Raw genomic sequence first — 17,219 nt, forward strand, 5'->3', positions numbered from 1 at the left:
CACCGTCTGTCTTATCTCCCAAGGACGCTGGTGACGCTGGTGGAATAGCGCATGCTACTTGTGCACGCCATGCCCATGTTGTTGGCTGGCCGGCCACATCAGCCCGATGCTGCTGACCGTGGTGGAGACGCTGCTTTTCGCGAGCCTGCCGGACGGCGGTGGCGACACACCGGTGGTCAGGGGGCCCGCCAGCTGATAGCCGGCCGGCCGGGGGCATCGACACACCGGTGGTCAGCGTGTTGAGAAGGCCCTGCACACTAAATTTGGAGGCAATCGAGACGCCCTGCGATATCACATTGGGATGCTACGCGTCGTATAACTCGGAAACTACTAAAAATTCCACCCCAAAGGCAGTGATTTTCGGAATCAGCGTGTCGCGAAGGTCATGCACACCAAATTTGGAGGCGATCGTGACGCCCCAGAATATCCAACTGGCAATTGGATATCAATCTGCTGCTAGATTGACAGACGTTCGCGACAAGCATTCAACAGTAAAATCTTACTAACAGTCAAACACCTTCCATGGACTGTACCACATGTGCAGCACATGGGCGTAGGAACATGGAGGGGGACAGGGGGGCCATGCCCCCCACTTTTCAAAGTGGGGGGTAGCAATGTTAACTGCCCCCCCCCCCCACACACACACTTTTCAGATTAAGGTTGCACTTGGCTTACTTTTGCATTAAATTAAACATGCATGCCGATTTACCTAGTTCACCAGCCATCTCTCTCAAGATGCGTCCTTTGTTCGCTTGCACATTGGACATCACTTAATGTTACAGTCGCAAGGCCGACGCCATACGGCCTGGAGACTGCAACGCCGGGCGTCGGGGCTGTTTTGCTGACTTGCGAGCACGCATGTTCAGCATCACATTACGTAATTTTCTTAGCAGTTATCAGCTTCGACAGGTCTTGAGCATTTTAAGACGAGCATGGATTAGCCATCTTAATAATATTGGGAACACTATTTGATCTACAATGTACAGTCAGGGAGAACTCAATATCTCTGAAGAGCACAGAAAGACACGGAACAGGAGTCTATGTAACAACATAGCCGACTGCCCACGGTGATCAGGGATGATCTGCGTCGATGAGGGTTCCTGTGCTGATCTGGGGCTTACCGCGCGGATCAGAAGGCCCCCGTGTCAGGGATGGGAACAACGTGATACGATATATCCTTATAATGGCCTCTGGATCGACCAGATCCCGCCCCGTGCCACCAGAATGATAGCCAGAAGACACTTCGCGATGGGACGGAATGGCCCTTCAGCCCTTGACCAGAAACGGCAAGGTATCCCTGGTGTTCTGCCCAAGAGGCCCCTCGCCTGTAAGGAAATAAGGGGTCTAATTATTGTCGAGTAGAGTGGGGCTCTCATTGTTGAATAGAGCGGGTCGAAATGATTTAAAGAAACGAGCAAGGTCATGCTATGTTTGCCTGAGAAAGTTCAATTTTGAGAATGTATTTTTGAAACAAATTATATTAAAAGGCCTGAATACGCCCGCCCGCAACTTCAAGGGCAAGGACAATGATGGTCTGGGTTGCAACTTCCGTAAAACCGAAAAGTTTCGGCCACTGCAAGTGCCACCAGGTGGCGGGGCATTGTGAATCTGTCTTCTGGACAGATAAATAGCTGCGAAAACACGAAAAATATAGATTTTCCTCTCACTCTTCCAGTTCAATCACTAGATTTCAGCCCCATTTCGCTGTGCTTTAGGGGCCAATCCGTTCTTTTCATCAATCTAAAAATTGCCACGTGAAATATGCGCTCAGAATGCCTTCTAAATGCGTGATCTGATATCATGAAGCGTCCAAGGATACTTTTTCGGAAGCGTCGTCATTTTCGTCCAACCGTTGACCACAACTTAATATTAGCTGCTGGGCGGGTGCCGCGCGGCCTATGGAGACCAAGGTCCTAGAATGGAGACTGCAACGCCCGGGGTCGACGCTTGTGTTTCTAAAATTTTCCGCTGTGCATCTCAAAATTACGTCACGTAACTTGTATTACTAGCTGATTTAAGTGCTTTAAGGTGGTCATTTCAGAAGCGTCATCATTTTCGTCCACCGTTGGACCACAGCTAAATATTAGCTACTGAGCTAACGCTCCGCAGACTACGGAGACTGCAACGCCTGGTATCGAAGTTTCTGTTGCTAAGATTTGTGAGCGCGCATGTTAAAAAACACGTTACATAAAGGCAGTGCGTATACACCCTCCAAAATGGAGGGCGGTTACGCACCGGGCTTATACACCCTCCAAAACAGAGGGCGATTACGAAAACTCCAAAATTACGAAAACAAAACTCCAAAACAGAGGGCGATTACGCGCCGTGCTTAAACGCCCTCCAAAGACCTTTCAGATGATTACACGCGTCAGGCATAAGCGGATTGGCAGTCTTCTAGGGAAGGCGGTGCAAAAATGCAGAACCCCGTGCGAAAAGTCGGTTCTTTGCGTGATAGACATCAAACGATAACGAAATCCATCAGCTCACTCTGAACCATTTCTATTATTATCACGAATCTTCGGCCACCGGGTCCGCACCTCCAGTGGATGGGGGGTTAGCGTGCTGGTCTCGCACGCGGCAAGCCCGGGTTTGAATGTCGACGGCGGCCGCTGGTAAGTGGGTGGCTTCATAGTATATCGGCGGGATGCCATGATGCTAGCTCACCTCAGTCCTAGGCGGAATACATGCTAAATAGGGCTTTTTATATAGGACGGCACCGTAGTTTTTAACGCTATAGGGAGGGAGTCCACACCCTACAGAGATATTGAGGATCCCGTGAAGGTTGACTGTAAATCTAAATGAGTGTAACACACTGAATAGCCGTTGGAAATGACGCATACGACGGCGGAGGCATGTAGAATTACGTTCGGCAATTGCGCGTAAAAATTCATTGGCGCGTACTCGACTGCTGCTCAAAGGTGAAGGCACCAAGGCCAATATGGACGGAACCTGAGCAGTCATGGGTGCCGTATGAGACCAACACAGTGGCTCCCGTCAACAAGTATAGGGTTCTCAGAGCAAGCAAAGGAACTCAAGACCAACGTGGTGGGCCCCAAAACGATTGGTAGTGTCTCGACGGGCTGACCTGTGAAGCCCTAGTCGTAGTACAGTGCCCTCCGAGCAAAGGGGAATTATTCAAGACTACAAATTAATGCCCCTGTACAATCAAAAGTCATCCGCAATGAGACCAAAGGTCAGAAAGCCCCCGATCAAGGTTGAGGGCCCCTGAGCATCGAGCGTGTCCGTGCGTTACCTTATAAGATCCCTAGCAAGGGCACAAGGCCCTTCAAGCAAGTAGGAAGTGCCTGATAATTATATAAAGGGCCCCTGAGCAACTGACTATACTCTGGCTTATGTGGCCCCGGAGAAAAGTGCATGTAGCCTTTCGGGTGAATGGGAAGAATCTGTGGAGCAAAACCCGATTGATCAACAATGTTCAAGCACGGAGGCAGATAGCGTTCCAACAGCACCTTGGGCCCTACAAAAAAAAATGGGAAGAGATCAAGGGTAACGTGGAAACCTTAGCGATCAGAATGACGCAACAAGTGGACATATAGAGACAGGCAGCCAACAGCGTAATGAACCCCAACACTCAGAGCAGAGCAACACTCGCTCAATCAGCGGAGAATGAATTTCGTTTACTTATGAACTCTTTACTTTTGCCAGCAATGGTTCTTGGTCATATGTGGGCCCAAACGCATCCAATTTTGTTGTGCTTTTGTTGTAAGGAAACTGCGTCAGTCCGGCCAGTTATGGGCCCCTTCGGAGCTTTAAGGTTCCCTCGGCATGGTCCATGGAACATGGTCCTGTGCCTTCCCCCGCCCCTCCCCCCCCCCCCCCCCCGGTCCTGTGCCCCCGACGAGAGTGCAGGGCCCTAAGCAAGTGATAGAGAATTGGAAACGCCCTAGACCAATGTATAGGACCCATGGGCATATCGCGAGTGTGTCGGTAGGTTAACCGCTACCCACGTAAAGGGCCCCTGAGCAACCCAGAATACCTCGGCAGGTTAATACGCGGTCGGGTGGGGGAGATCAAATTGACCCCTCCCCCCAAAGGTTTTTCCAGAATGGTTTCCGAACGGCACGGCGTAGCCGCGCCAACTTTTGCATACCTGTAGACAATTGAATAGCGGATCATTTTGCATCGACAATTTAGATGTACCTTGTCAGGTCGCTGACGTATGGCAGGTCAAGGTCAGTCCATGGTTTCGGCGAAGGCAATTTCTAGGGAATTCTTTAATCTGATCCCACAACGGAGTGTTAGTTGGCTGTAAATAAGCCTTTTCGTATTTTGCGGGCGTGTAACTCAGGAACCAGAACGTTTCCAGTCTTAAATTGGGCATTTCCGTGAAATGCATCAAAATGTCTTCAGGATCGCTGTTTCAGTTCAAAACGCCATACAAATGTGGAACATTCCCGAGCTCATTTTCTGGTTCCTGACATATTGCCTCTTTACGTTCTCGTTAGTCCCACTGATTTCTCTCGACTTCGATGCCGTATTTTGATCACGCATGAGTACTTCAGCAAGCGCACAGCGATAAAGTCATGTTATGTTGCCTTTTCCCAGCATTTCAGCTTTGCCGTTTGTGCGCATGCGAGGGTGTCGGGCCGTCAGCTCTTGTGATTCCAAAATGAGAGTCCCGTCTTTTGCTTAGTGGGAGGGTATGACTACAAGTCAACGAGTGTAACCACTGCGAGTGATGAGTGTAACCAGTGGGCTCCGGGCGAGGCTGTAGTGATATGCATCCCAACTTTCTAATGGGATTTCTTCCCTCTCCTCCAGCTTCTCCCGTACACGATGCCTTTTCATGTTTTCTCATTTAAAATGTTTTAAGATTCTGTCTTGACCCTTTAATGCTGATAAGTCCAGAATCTCCGGATGTGGTTACACCCATGACAACAGACAGCATTTACGCGTGGGCCCAAGGTGGTGCCGCGGACGCCCGGGTGTCGGCGGCACCACCTTGGTCCGCAGGTCGGCGCAGGTCGGCGTCCGCAGGTCGGCGCCCCCGCGCGATATGAACGCGGCCGGTTGGCAGCCATATCTGCGGCGTGCCCGTAGTCGCCCGACTCGTGCCTCACCGGTCTGAGGCACGCGAGCTGCCGTGGCATGCGTCTCCGCGAGATCGAGCAGGCTAACCGCCTTCCAATTTAGCACCATTATTATTATTTAATCCATTTCCATCGTTTAATTTATTTAATATACAGATATATTGATTTAATAGATTCTAATCCACCATTTCATCACTATTATAATTAACCGTCGTTTCCTTTGCATCCCGTGCAACCAATCGTTGTAAACAGGGGTGTAGTCATCATTCAGCTAAGCAAATGGCTCAAGCCCCCGCCCCCCCCCCCCAAACCAAAGACAAAATTGGAGACGTAATTGGACGAAATCCGGAGAGCTACTGGCGAATTTTGGGGCAGGCTTCAATATTTTTCACTGTCCAGCCTCCGCCTCTAACTTATTTTGCGAAATTGCACCCTTGAATGCTAAGTTATCAGGTCGACGACCAGCGTACTGGACCAATCATCCCCATTAGGTTTCTGGTGCGCCTCTGGGACGCCTCCGTGCTTCGTGGCTCAGCTTGCTCATCGTTTGTTGTTCTGCCTGCTCCACGGCCGATGTGTACGGTCCCGCTATCATGGCGTAGTGTTCGCAGCAGAGTAGCCCCGGCACAACGTACCAGGACGGGAGGCATTCAGCCAAAAATTTGGTTGGGTTCGGGCCTGGCCGAGATTGAGCGCGGCTGGATCCAGCTCAGGTTCGATCCGGAAAGCCCAAGTTAATTTTATGCTGGACGGTGTGACTTTGTTCTGTCCTAAAAGCATGGTCACACGCGGTGCGCTGGAGCAGCGTGCAGCGACGGCCAGCGGGTGCCCGCCGCTCCCGGACGCCGGACCGCCGGCGACGGACGCGACGCCTGGTGGCAGCTGACCGAAGACCGTCACAGGGGCCGGCTCAGCCGGCGACGCCAGCATGCTCCAGTGCGCTAAAGCGCGTCAGCGGGTGATGAGAGACGCTCCCACTACGAATATCTTAGTAAGTCTGCATCCTCACGTGTCGCGCTGCTGGATTAGAAAATATTTCTGCTGGAGCTGAGCGCCAGCGTGTACCGGCTGCTTTAAATGCGTTGAGGGGCGAACTGACAACGGTGTGACTGGAACTGGTCGCGTTTGACATCGTCTAACAGACATTGCATTAGACATTGACATTTGACATTTGACATCTCATACGCGTTCAGGGTCATTGATGGTTTGACATCGGTGTTTCCGTCGCTGACGAAACGTGCTAGACAAAAGACGGTTTATTGGCGACATAAAACACATATCACAATATGACTTCCGTAGAACATAATAATCATCGCATAAAAAATACAAGGATCAAACTACGATAATCGTAATGTCTGGATTTACCCTCATGAAAGAAACGAAAGCAGGTGACGTAAACAAAACGTGGGTTGTACACGCTGTCTAACCGGCAGCAACGAAAGCAGGACCCACATTCGGATAAGAAGCACAATGATCACCTCGGATGCAAGCTGATACAGTCGAGAGATATCATTTTAATAGAATGTGCAAAATCAACGATAGCTTCGTGACAAGCAACCCTGATTGCATGGCAGGCGGATATACGACAGAGAGCGAATTTAGCCTCTCGCATGATGACCTCTGACACGACAGAGGCAACAGGTTCGTCCGCTCTTCCCGCATAACGACTCTGCCGGGAAGCTACAGGGGTTCTACAAGTCGACACATGCTCTCCCACTATACACATAAGTCATCAAGTTCTCCACGCACATCTGCCATCGCTCGCTCCGACTTCCCCCAGCCCATTTCCGTCCGACAGCATTGCCCGAGCTGTGGCAGGCTCGAGCCAGCATGGTCAGCAGCCATCGCACCGCCCGGCCAGAGCCAGCGCTGGGCCGCTGCGGCGAGGATACTGACCACTCAGTCGAGTCTCCGTCCTCCCACCCCCGACGCACTCCGCCGCACGTGAGGATGCGGTGAAGGTCGACACTCCGCCACAATGGCCGCCGTGAGCATGCTCGCCGCGGTCCTCCCCGCGACCTTCCCATTGTCCGGGCGGTTGTCTTCGTCCCTGGCTAGCGGATTCTCTGGGACGGCCAGGCAGTGATCCTCCTGAGTCCGGTGGTTGAAACATCAGAGCCGGATGCTGGCTCCTGGGTCGAGCGTGTTCGCAGTACCCGTACTGTGTCAGCCAGATCGATCGATGCGTCCAGCAACGAGCCAGACAAATGAGAAACTTCATGTGTTACCGCTGTCAGTGGTCGGAGCGCCTAAGCGATCTCGCGTGTCGTCAGAGAGAGGACCGATGTACGCCGTGAGGAGTCCGAAGCCGTGCTCAGTACACGTACTGCGTCAGGAAGAGGACCGATGTACCGCCGTGATGAGTCCGGAGCCGTGCGCAGTACTCGTTCTGCGTGAGGGAGAGGACCGATGTACCGCCGCGAGGAGTCCGGAGCCGTGCTCAGTACTCGTACTGCGTCAGGGTAGGACCGATGTACCGCCGTGAGGAGTCCGAAGCGGTGCTCATTACTCGTACTGCGTCAGGTAGGTGGAGGAGAGGACCGATGTACCGTTGTGAGGAAGTCCGGAGCCGCGCTCAGTACTCGTACTGCGTCAGGTAGGTGGAGGAGAGGACTCGATGTACCGTTGTGAGGAGTCCGGAGCCGTGCTCAGTCTCGTACTGCGTCAGGCAGGTGGAGGAGAGGACGATGTACCGTTGTGAGGAGTCCGGAGCCGTGCTCAGTACTCGTACTGCGTCAGGTAGGTGGAGGAGAGGACCGATGTACCGTTGTGAGGAGTCCCCGGAGCCGTGCTCAGTACACGTACTGCGTCAGGAAGAGAACCGATGTACCGCCGTGATGATCCGGAGCCGTGCGCAGTACTCGTTCTGCGTCAGGGAGAGGAACCGATGTACCGCCGCGAGGAGTCCGAAGCGGCGCTCAGTACTCGTACTGCGTCAGGTAGGTGGAGGAGAGGACCGATGTACCGTTGTGAGGAGTCCGGAGCCGTGCTCAGTACTCGTACTGCGTCAGGTAGGCGGACCGGCGCTTGATCAGGGAGAGGTCACAGCTGCGCCGGTTCTGCAGCTTGTTGTCTTGGCGCGGCTGAGGTGCGCGCTCTGGGGACAGGAGAGCACGTCGTGACAATCTGCACCGGGTGCTGGTGTAAGTGATGGGGTGTTTTTGTGTTTTTGGAGCACAGCTAATATTTATCACGCGATGTCTATCAAAGTCGCTTGCACGCCACAAAAATGGAAACACAAATATCGGCGCTGCGGTCACGGGTTACCTGAGTCTGGTGCCGTGAGTAATTCCATAGGACCCACGGCATAACATAACAACACAATCACAGTTATGCATGAATCTGGTTATGAAAATGGACGCACGCCGAACTGCACGTGCTTCGCCCGACAACGAGACCCCCTCCGCCGCTGTGTCAGGAGCGCGGTCGCAGCCGTGGTCACTGACCCTTGCGCCGGAGCACGACCTCGGTGGGGTCAGAGGGCGTCTCGCAGAGGATGCTGTGTGGCCGGATCTGGTCGCCGTGCACGCCGGCCGGTGCGCGGCCGCGGCCACGGCGCCGAACAGAGCTGGTCCGCAGCACGACCGGCGCGCCACCTGCACCGAACTGCGGGCTGCCAGTGGCGCCGCCGGCGGCAGCGCGGCGCAGCACCACCTCGGCTCCCTCCGTGCTGCTCATCGACGACTTGGACGGCGTTGTGGACGGCGAGTGGCCTGGGTAGGGGGGGGGGGGGGTTGAGGTCAGACGACCGTAGCGCGTGGTCTCGCGTCGGGGAATGTGGGATTGATAAGTAGATGACGAGGTGAATCTTAGCGCCACATTTTAAGTGCCAGGGTACACAAAATGCCATCCCCGCAATGACGATGATCTTTTCGAAGGCTTCTGGAGAGAATCGGTGCTCGCAGTTTCATGGTTTCATATTAAATGTACCAACACCGAAAGGTTGTTGAGCCCGGGCTTAAGCAATACTGACGTTATCAAGAGCTCCAGTTTACTGACACAATGCCTTCTCAACGTACCAGCGGAGTCCAACGAGTCGTTGTGTCGTTTGTTGACGCCGTTTCGAAGCGTGACGTCATTCGTCGCTTTCTGTTTCGTATTGTAAATATCCATCTCCGGCCTCACTGAAAAAGACGTAAAATTCGGTCACGCACCACTCTGCATTTAAGCGGTGGCATCAATGACTGATGAAACTCAGCTGCTCAAAAACAAGCGTAGCTCGCTTCGCACTGAATCGATCAGTAGCCTAGGCAACTGTAGAGTAAGTCTTTGCGTCTCCATATGGATGGCAGTTTCATACGTTGGTAGCTCGAATTCCATGCTAGTTAATATAAGCCGCAGCCTCGCTAGTACCATATTGAACCAAGGCACGAAAGCTATGAAATATTAGCGTTCCGATGAGCAGCCTATGCTACAGCTCCTTCTTTAGAATAAGACATACTCGGATACCTATTTTTGTCTCCGAATAGCCGGGAAAAATTTGTCGAATGCACGTCTTCTCCACCTATTGAACAACCCTGCTATTCAGCTAGTCTTTAATTTGGGGCGTACGGTAATCCGCTTATTGGCTGAGCGTTTGCAAACGGCCTCACTCAGACAGGATTGTGCCTGAGGCTCCTTTGACCCAATTTTTCACTCAGACGCCGCATTTGAGCCGCCCGCGCTGATTTCACTCCGCAGGCTCCTCAAGCCTAACACATAATTCGCCGACTCAGCCTGACCGGCCTGAGCCGCTTTTGGCTGACGTACTCCACTGCTCTGGCATGTCAAATCCTCCAGTTCGCTAGCTTAACCAAGCGCCGACTGAACCCCTCCGCCTGGCGCACCGCACTGCTCCGACACCACCCACCCCTTCTCCCGTGCTTCACTTATCCGTTCGCCAACTCACTCGACTGTCGGTTGAGCCGCTTCTGGCTGGCGTAGTGCAGCTGGCGTCGCAGCACGAGGCCGGCGTCCATCTCGCTCTTTTGGCGGCGCATGAGGCGGCCGGCCGAGCCGCCGCCGCCCCACACCTCGCGCTCCACGCGCTCGCAGAGCCGGTCGATGGCCGGGCTCGAGTCGCTGAGCGAAGAGCGCAGCGCGCGCGGCGTGCCAGAGCCAGAGCTGAGCGTCGACAGGTTGCTGCTGGACATGCGCAGCACGCGCCGGCGTTCCTTGCTGCCCTCGGTGGCCTTCTTCAGTACCTGCGGGTGGGGGGGGGGGGGGCCGTCAGCGGTGGCGAGGCCACACTGGGGCGCGGCTGGGCAGGGTCGGGCGCGAGGTGGGGGACATGGTGGTAGGTGTCGGTCAGGAGACAGATCTACCAGCTAAGTGTCTGCTAGGGAATGCGACTGGAGTCGGAGGCTGAGGGAACAGGGGTGACGGAAGCACAGAGCATGTGACAACGCTGGGAGTGATAGGGGCACATGACCAGTTTTTAGAATGAAGCGTTGGATGCAGAACGAACTTGGCACGAAAGTTTGCAAACGAACGAAAGCAGAACACATACAGAGCCCATTGTCTGGAAATTTGACTGGCTTTGCCTTCATGGCAGCGTCATCACCATGGCGCTGGAGGGAATATTTGCCGTTCATCATATCCTAACGGCCTGAAAACCAAATATACAGAGATGCATAAAGATACGTAAGAACAATAAACTTCGCAGAGACTTGTGCCGTCGTTTAGCGTGTTATTATGTCGCGCAGATGTTCCTGTCGTGAGCGACTGTTATCCGGCGAACACCGACGAGACCCGGCTGGTGCTCGGCGAACACCGACGGGACCCGGCTGGTGCTCGGTACCGGTCGCAGGCCGAGCACGCCAGAGACCGGTGTCGGACCGTGAGGAGCGCACGTGCAGCTCGCGGGCCGGCGCTCGGCGCAGCGGCTGCAGGTCAGCTGCGGCCAGCTGACTGCGCGTCACGTTCGCCGCCGTTGCATCGGTCTCGCCGCATGTAGGTCGTCACGGCTACGTGCGTGAAGGGAGGCGGGGGCAGGGGGGGGGGGCGCACACGAGCGGGGCCCGCCCTCTTCCGCCGCCCGCCCGCGGTTGACCCTGGCGTGGGCGGGGCAGCCTTCACGCCCTAGGCCACGCCCGGTGGCGTGCTGCTCTCCGACGGACCCCAGCGCCTGGGCCGCCGGCTTCCTGGCGGCACGCGGCACATGCCATCTCTGATCCCCATCGGCGGCACTCGCGCCGATTGAAGCCCGGACGGCAGCGGTCCAGGCGCCCCCGGACACGCCGAAATAAGCGCGCGATTAGGCGATGTGAGCCATCCCAGATGACGGCGAGAACCCCGCCCGATCATCGCGCGGACGGCGGCAGATTATCGCGTCGACAGCGGCAACAACTGACGCGACTATCGCCGGCAGCGTAATTGGCCAGCGTATTTGAATAATGGGACGCGGGCAGCGCCATGGCCCTGCCGCCGCGATTAGCCGGGCTCATTGCACGCCCCTCGGTCTCGACACGGTGCGGCGGGTTCATTACTCGGCCGGCGCAGTTCGCCCTCTCGCCGCGCGCAACAAGTGGCGCCACCTCCGCGCCGGGGCCGGCGAGTTGGGACCGATCTGGCCGGGCGATTACAATCGCGAGCGCCTGTGAATGGAGGCGGCGCGGGCGACGAAAAGGGCTCCGTCTTGGGCGTCGCGGGTCACACCTGTCCTCCGTCGGCGCGACACGGCCGCCTAATGGCCGCTTTGATGCAGCTCTGTTGGCCGAGGCGGCCAGCCGCGGCGATAGTGGATCGCGGGGCAGCCACGCGGGGCGCAGAATGCAATCTCATCCCGCATCGATGCCGCTGAATGGTGCCGCCCCTCCACGCGCGATAAAACAGCGGCCCTGCCGTCCAGCGGGCGCTGGGTTACGGCCAGCACGTCCCGTCCGTATCGAGCCGGCGGGGCGAAGGCGGGGCGACGGCGGGTCGGCGGGCTCGCGCCGAACCGTCGCGACCGGGCGGCGGCCCGGCGGGACCCCCGTCCAAACCCAATTCGCCACGTCGGACAGCGCCGGACGCGGCGATAAGGTCGGGATTCCCGCCGCGGAGGCCGGGCGGATGCCCCTCCGACAGGCACCGGCAGGCGAATGTCGATTGTCAACCCGGCGACCCTGCAGGCGGCGATGGGGCGCGGCGAAGGGTCAATCAGGCGCGGCCGGCCGGCGCCGCCCAGCTGCAGGCTGGCCGCCGCCGAGCCTTCCCGACTGGTGGCGGCCTGCAACAGCCGCTGCAGCGTCCCCCGCCACGCGGGATGCTCGCCGGCGCGGCGTATGCAAATGCAGCGCAGAGACGCGACATGTGGAGACCGAGAGGCGGGGAAATATAACAGGAGGAATAAATAAGCAGCAGCAGGGACAGAGCGCGGAGGGCGACGACAGCTGGTGAGCGCCTCTTCGGCTACCAGTCGCCAGCCAGCCGATCGGAGACAGTTTTATTGATCTGGCCCTTGGCGCCGATTTCCAATGCACCACGCTAAATGAAATACCCGTGGATCCATAATCGTTGAACGGGACCCAGCGGTTCCGTTGTAACTGAGGCGTTACGGTGACAGCTGTTCTGCGTAGGTCTTCTGGTTTCTCGGTGGGCGAGCATGAGACGACCGCACGGAAACTGTGTTCATGGAAATGACGCAAAATGGATGAAGGAAAATAGAGAGGGATGCAGGGAAAGACAAACTACATTTTGAAGGAGACAACGAGACCAGCTGAACGAACGAGCATGGCATTAAGGAAACAATAGAGGGAGGGAATGATGGAGAGGCGGCACGGCGTAGCGGTAGGCTAAAAGTGACATAAAAAGCGATCAGAAAGCAACAGAACAAACGAGGACGCGAATTATGCCACAGGGCGAAGGAAGAGCAATACGAATGCGAAGAGCAGTCGTGCGCGGGAGAGTGAGATATGCACACACCAGCGGGGAGCAGCGGCGCCAACGAGCCGGGGGTGATCAGAGGCGGCCGCGCACTGGATGTGACCGCGGCCGCAGCGGAAGGTGGCGGAAGCCTCTGCGGCGGCGGGGCGCCGGCCCGCCGCCGTCGGGGGCCGGCGGTGATCGGAACCGGCGGTCTGTGGCCGGCCCGGAAGCGCCTCCGTCGGCGGGCCAACCGCCCCGCCGACAGCTGACCGCTGCGGGCGGCGTTGCCCAGGGGCGCCGCCAGTCACCGCCCAGGGGAAGCGGGGAAGCCACGAGACACGAGGTCCGCAGGGGCGGCCACGACTGTGCCGCTCTCAGTTCTCATGTGCCTAGGACGAGCTTGTGTTTTTTGTTAGCGGAAACACCGGCATCGGCGAGCAAACGTCGCGGACGGGCCCGTCCAGGAACTTCCGTGCATTTGTCATTGGTCGAAATCCGCCAACTCCACGGCGTCTCACTACGCGGCTGTTTGGATCGCCCCGCTGCTGTCATATGCCACGTAAATCATCACGCCCTCGGCCGCCCGTGCACGCCTGTGCCCCCGCCCCCCTCACTTGTCACACAAACGGCACGGCTCATGATCAGGGGAGCGGACCGTGAGACGGGCGCCAGGCCGGCCGCCGGCGGAGGAGGCCGCCGCCCGGCCGGCACCCGACGCGGAGGAGGCGGCGCCGGCGCACCAGCTGGCGAGTGACGACGGTCAGCTGCAGAGCCGCATCCGGCGGTCACCGGTCGGATGTGACTGTACGGCGCAGGAATTCGGAAAGGGGAGGGGACGCGACTCATGGCTCCGAGATGAAGACGGAGGTCCTGGTGTTGACGATCGCTTTTTGGATGACTCAGGGCGCATCATTGGTGTGTTAGAGTATAGACAAACGGCGGGAGGTAGCCAGTCGCTGCAACTTGCTAGGTTTGTCTTCCTTTTTAAGAACTCAACAGCGCGAAAACTAGTTTCGTATGCAGTTCCCAGCGTTATGTTAAGCGCATATTTCAAACATGCCAGAACACCCACAAAACCAGTCTTAAGAATTCCTTTCCCACCGCCAGCTTCATGTAACCTCACAAATGCGCTTTAAGCAAAGCCCCCCCATGTTATCGGCCAATCGCAAACAGAAGGCCGAGCGTGCGCAATCCTTTCAGTCCGCTGCGTACCGAGTCCTTTGTCCCGGATCGACTCCAGAGCGATCCCCGTGTCCGGTGGGGGCATCATCTGATGGATGGCAGCTAACATGTGCCGACCAGGCAGCGCCGATCGCTTCCGAGCGATTGCCTCCACAGCGGCGACGGGACGGGCTGCGCTGTACGTCCCATTCGGCCGGTCACGCGCGATCCCATCAGGGCGCCGCCGTCCACCCGCCAGCGCTGGCCAGTGACCACGCACGCCTCTCCCTCCGGTGGGCCCCGCCGACGGCAGACAAAGGCGGGCGCGCGCGCGCCGCCACGTGCGTGTGAGTGCGTGTGTTCGAAGCACACGGCTCGCGCTCATGGGAACCGCCGGCGGCAAGGACCGTTCGGCGTGAGACGTCCGAAATGGCAGTGTTCGGTCCCGCGCCCCCCGCCCCCCCCCCCCCCCCCCCGCACCAAGGCGTTTGCGAATTGGGTCAGTGTTATGTCTAGCAAGCTTCCTAGCCGAGACGTTATTGTGAAGGATCGTGTGGACGGGATGCCGCGAGACCTGGTCTTCATTTATCAGGGAATGAGCTGGAGCAGGTTCGAGGCGTCGAATGAGAACCTCCTGAGACTGATAGCGTTTATACGGAGAAGCCAAGCTTCGGAGACGGATGCCATGAGCCAGGTGGATAGCAGCGTGATCGTTACAAGGGACCAAAATAAATTAGCGGGTGTAATCCCCTCCGCGGCGCCGCCGACCGGCGCCGCCGATCCCAAACTGGCCCGGCGGTGCGCCTTCCCGCCGATGCCAAGATAACACCAGCCCGACCAAAACAAGGGATGGGGCGCCCAGGTACGGACCGAATGAATGATGACGTAGCTGGATGCGTGGGAGGCCTGTCACCCGTCGGCACGGCTGAGTTCACACTCTGGAGAGAGGGCGCCAGAGCGGTGGCAGGCTTCCCGGAGCTGGGAAGGTTCAGTTCAGTTCAGTTCAGTTCAGTTCAGTTCAGTATCAGTTCAGTTCCGTCCAGTTTCGTCCAGCTCAGTTTAGTTTAGTTTAGTTTAGTTTAGTTTAGTTTAGTTCGGTTCAGTTCAGTTTAGCCCAAATCAGCTAAACTCCGCTCAGCCCAGTTGTGAGAGGTGCGCGGCGGTAAGTCAGCCTGAAGCGATTGCCGTGTTTGTTTTCCACGAGCCCGCGGGACATCACACTTCTGCACGGGCAGCTGTATCACGGGAGAGGTCAAAGGACGGTCCTGCGGGAGCTGAACGCCACGCCGCCCCTCACGGATCCCCCGAGGGGGTCCTGCAGACACGCCGGTCGACGACGCGCTCGAGAGACACCGCGTGACAGGAAGCGCCGCCGCAGCGTCTGCTCACGCACCGGCCACGGAGGCCGCGCGGCTGGCCGACCGGACGGATGGACATCAGATAACGCCCCGGCCGCAGGAAGAGCCGATCGCCGCGGCGGCCAGTGCGCACGCAGATGGGCAACAACACCGGCTCCTGCGGCGTACCATCGAGTCCCGTCCTTCCATGGTCGGGGCTGCGACGCGGACAGTGGGCGCGGCAGCACAAGCCGTCGTCTAGTTCTCCTCAGGTCGGTTTGAGAGTCGGCGGGGGTCGGGAGGAGGACGGCAACGACGGCAGCGCCGCCTGGCGTCGACCTCCACGAGCCGCCGCCCGAGCCCAGCACCGGCAGGTGTAATGACACGTTCACAATGCCGGTGTTGGGAAGAAGACGGATGGCCGTCTGCCCGGCATGAACGGAGCGCACGCGAGAGCGGGCCGTTAATAGAGCTCCTGGGACGTCGGGAGACGCCTTGGCAGAGCCGGGTCCGCCCGGCGCGGCCTGTCCTGCTCCGGGCCGGGGGCGGCACACCCGCTGCTAGCCAGTGGCAGTGAAGCCAGCGGGGGTGCAGAGGTTTCGGATTAGCACAGGAAACCCCAACGAGAACCCTTGAAACGGATATCTGGCGATCACAGTGGGCACTGTCAGGAGACGCGTGAGTAAAGCGCCAGGAGACAGGAGCAGCCGACCCACAGTTCAACCACGCAAAGAGCTTGACACGGTGGATGTGCGCCGCAGGCATTTCGGGTCGAACAGAGGTCAGGCAAAATACCCTTAGCAGTGACCGAGAAGTCTGTTGGTGCACATACGGTCCACGTGAAAGGTTCTTATGGACAGCGCAATGAATTTATGAGGGGGGGGGGGGATGAGACACCATCAGCCGAGCAGTCATGCCGGGGCGGCTTGGGTCGAGAGCAGCGCCTAACCGACGGCCGCCGGCAGCCAGAGCAGCTGTGAGCCCGGGATGGAAAGTTGACGGGTCAAGTGAGGCCAGACGCCCTCCGTCAGTGGCGAAGTTCCGGGTCCATTACCAGAAAGGTCGCTGGCTCGGCATCGGCTGCTCGTGGAGTGGTCCGTAAATGTGAGTAGAGTAAGTAAAGTCGTCAGAGTGGTCAATTAAGTCTGGCAGTCGAGAGGACACGAGGTGTAGGCCAAAATTCATATGAAGAAAGGCATTTACAATGTCAGCATTTGCGTAGATGTCTTTCACATGCTTTGCAACACGGTATGATCTCTAGAACTGTGTCACTCAGTCAGCCTTCGACTTGTTTGTCCTCGCTCAACAAAGGATGGCGCATTCCTGAACAGCCGTCTTCGGCTCGCCAAGGACCTTCGCGCGTCTCGGCCACTGTTTAGAACCGGCCGGTTCGTCGTTGAGAAACGGGCTCGTGAAGCTAAACTGATGACGGCGTCATTAATAAAGATGGAAGCCACAACCCTTGGCGGCCGGCCCGGTACGTCACGGGCGCCATCAAAATCGGGGCCTTTCACTCGCGTCTAGCGGCCGCATTAGCGATTCCGCCGAAGCGATCCGTTTCAGCAGAAGCCACGGACCGCCATCAGAAAGTCGGACACTCTGGTGACGAATCCCCCTCACTTGGTGTGCGTGGCTCGAGTCCGATTTCCACAGAGGTGGAGTGCGGTGTGGGCGGCATTGCGCGCCGGAAGCGAGCCGGCGATTCCGAGATAGGGCGACCGGCGACCGGCGAGGCCGTCCGAGGAAACGCCACGGAGCTCGGAAGTCCATGACGGCGCTCGGAAGCCCATGACGCCGGCGCGGAACACACCGGAAGCGGGCGAACCGGCAGGAACACGCGAAA

At 57.4% G+C, this 17,219-nt stretch overlaps 1 protein-coding gene across 1 annotated transcript in view; it reads right to left on the reverse strand.

Annotated features, from left to right (window-relative positions):
- The window catches only part of LOC119101645 (semaphorin-1A), a gene marked incomplete at its 5' end in the record, with an annotated part of 91,023 nt that overhangs the window by 53,007 nt on the left and 20,797 nt on the right, over nucleotides 1–17,219 (reverse strand).

The sequence above is a fragment of the Pollicipes pollicipes genome, unplaced genomic scaffold, assembly GCF_011947565.3.
Source record: "Pollicipes pollicipes isolate AB1234 unplaced genomic scaffold, Ppol_2.1 Scaffold_4881;HRSCAF=5763_pilon_pilon_pilon, whole genome shotgun sequence".
Classification (NCBI taxonomy): domain Eukaryota; kingdom Metazoa; phylum Arthropoda; class Thecostraca; order Pollicipedomorpha; family Pollicipedidae; genus Pollicipes; species Pollicipes pollicipes.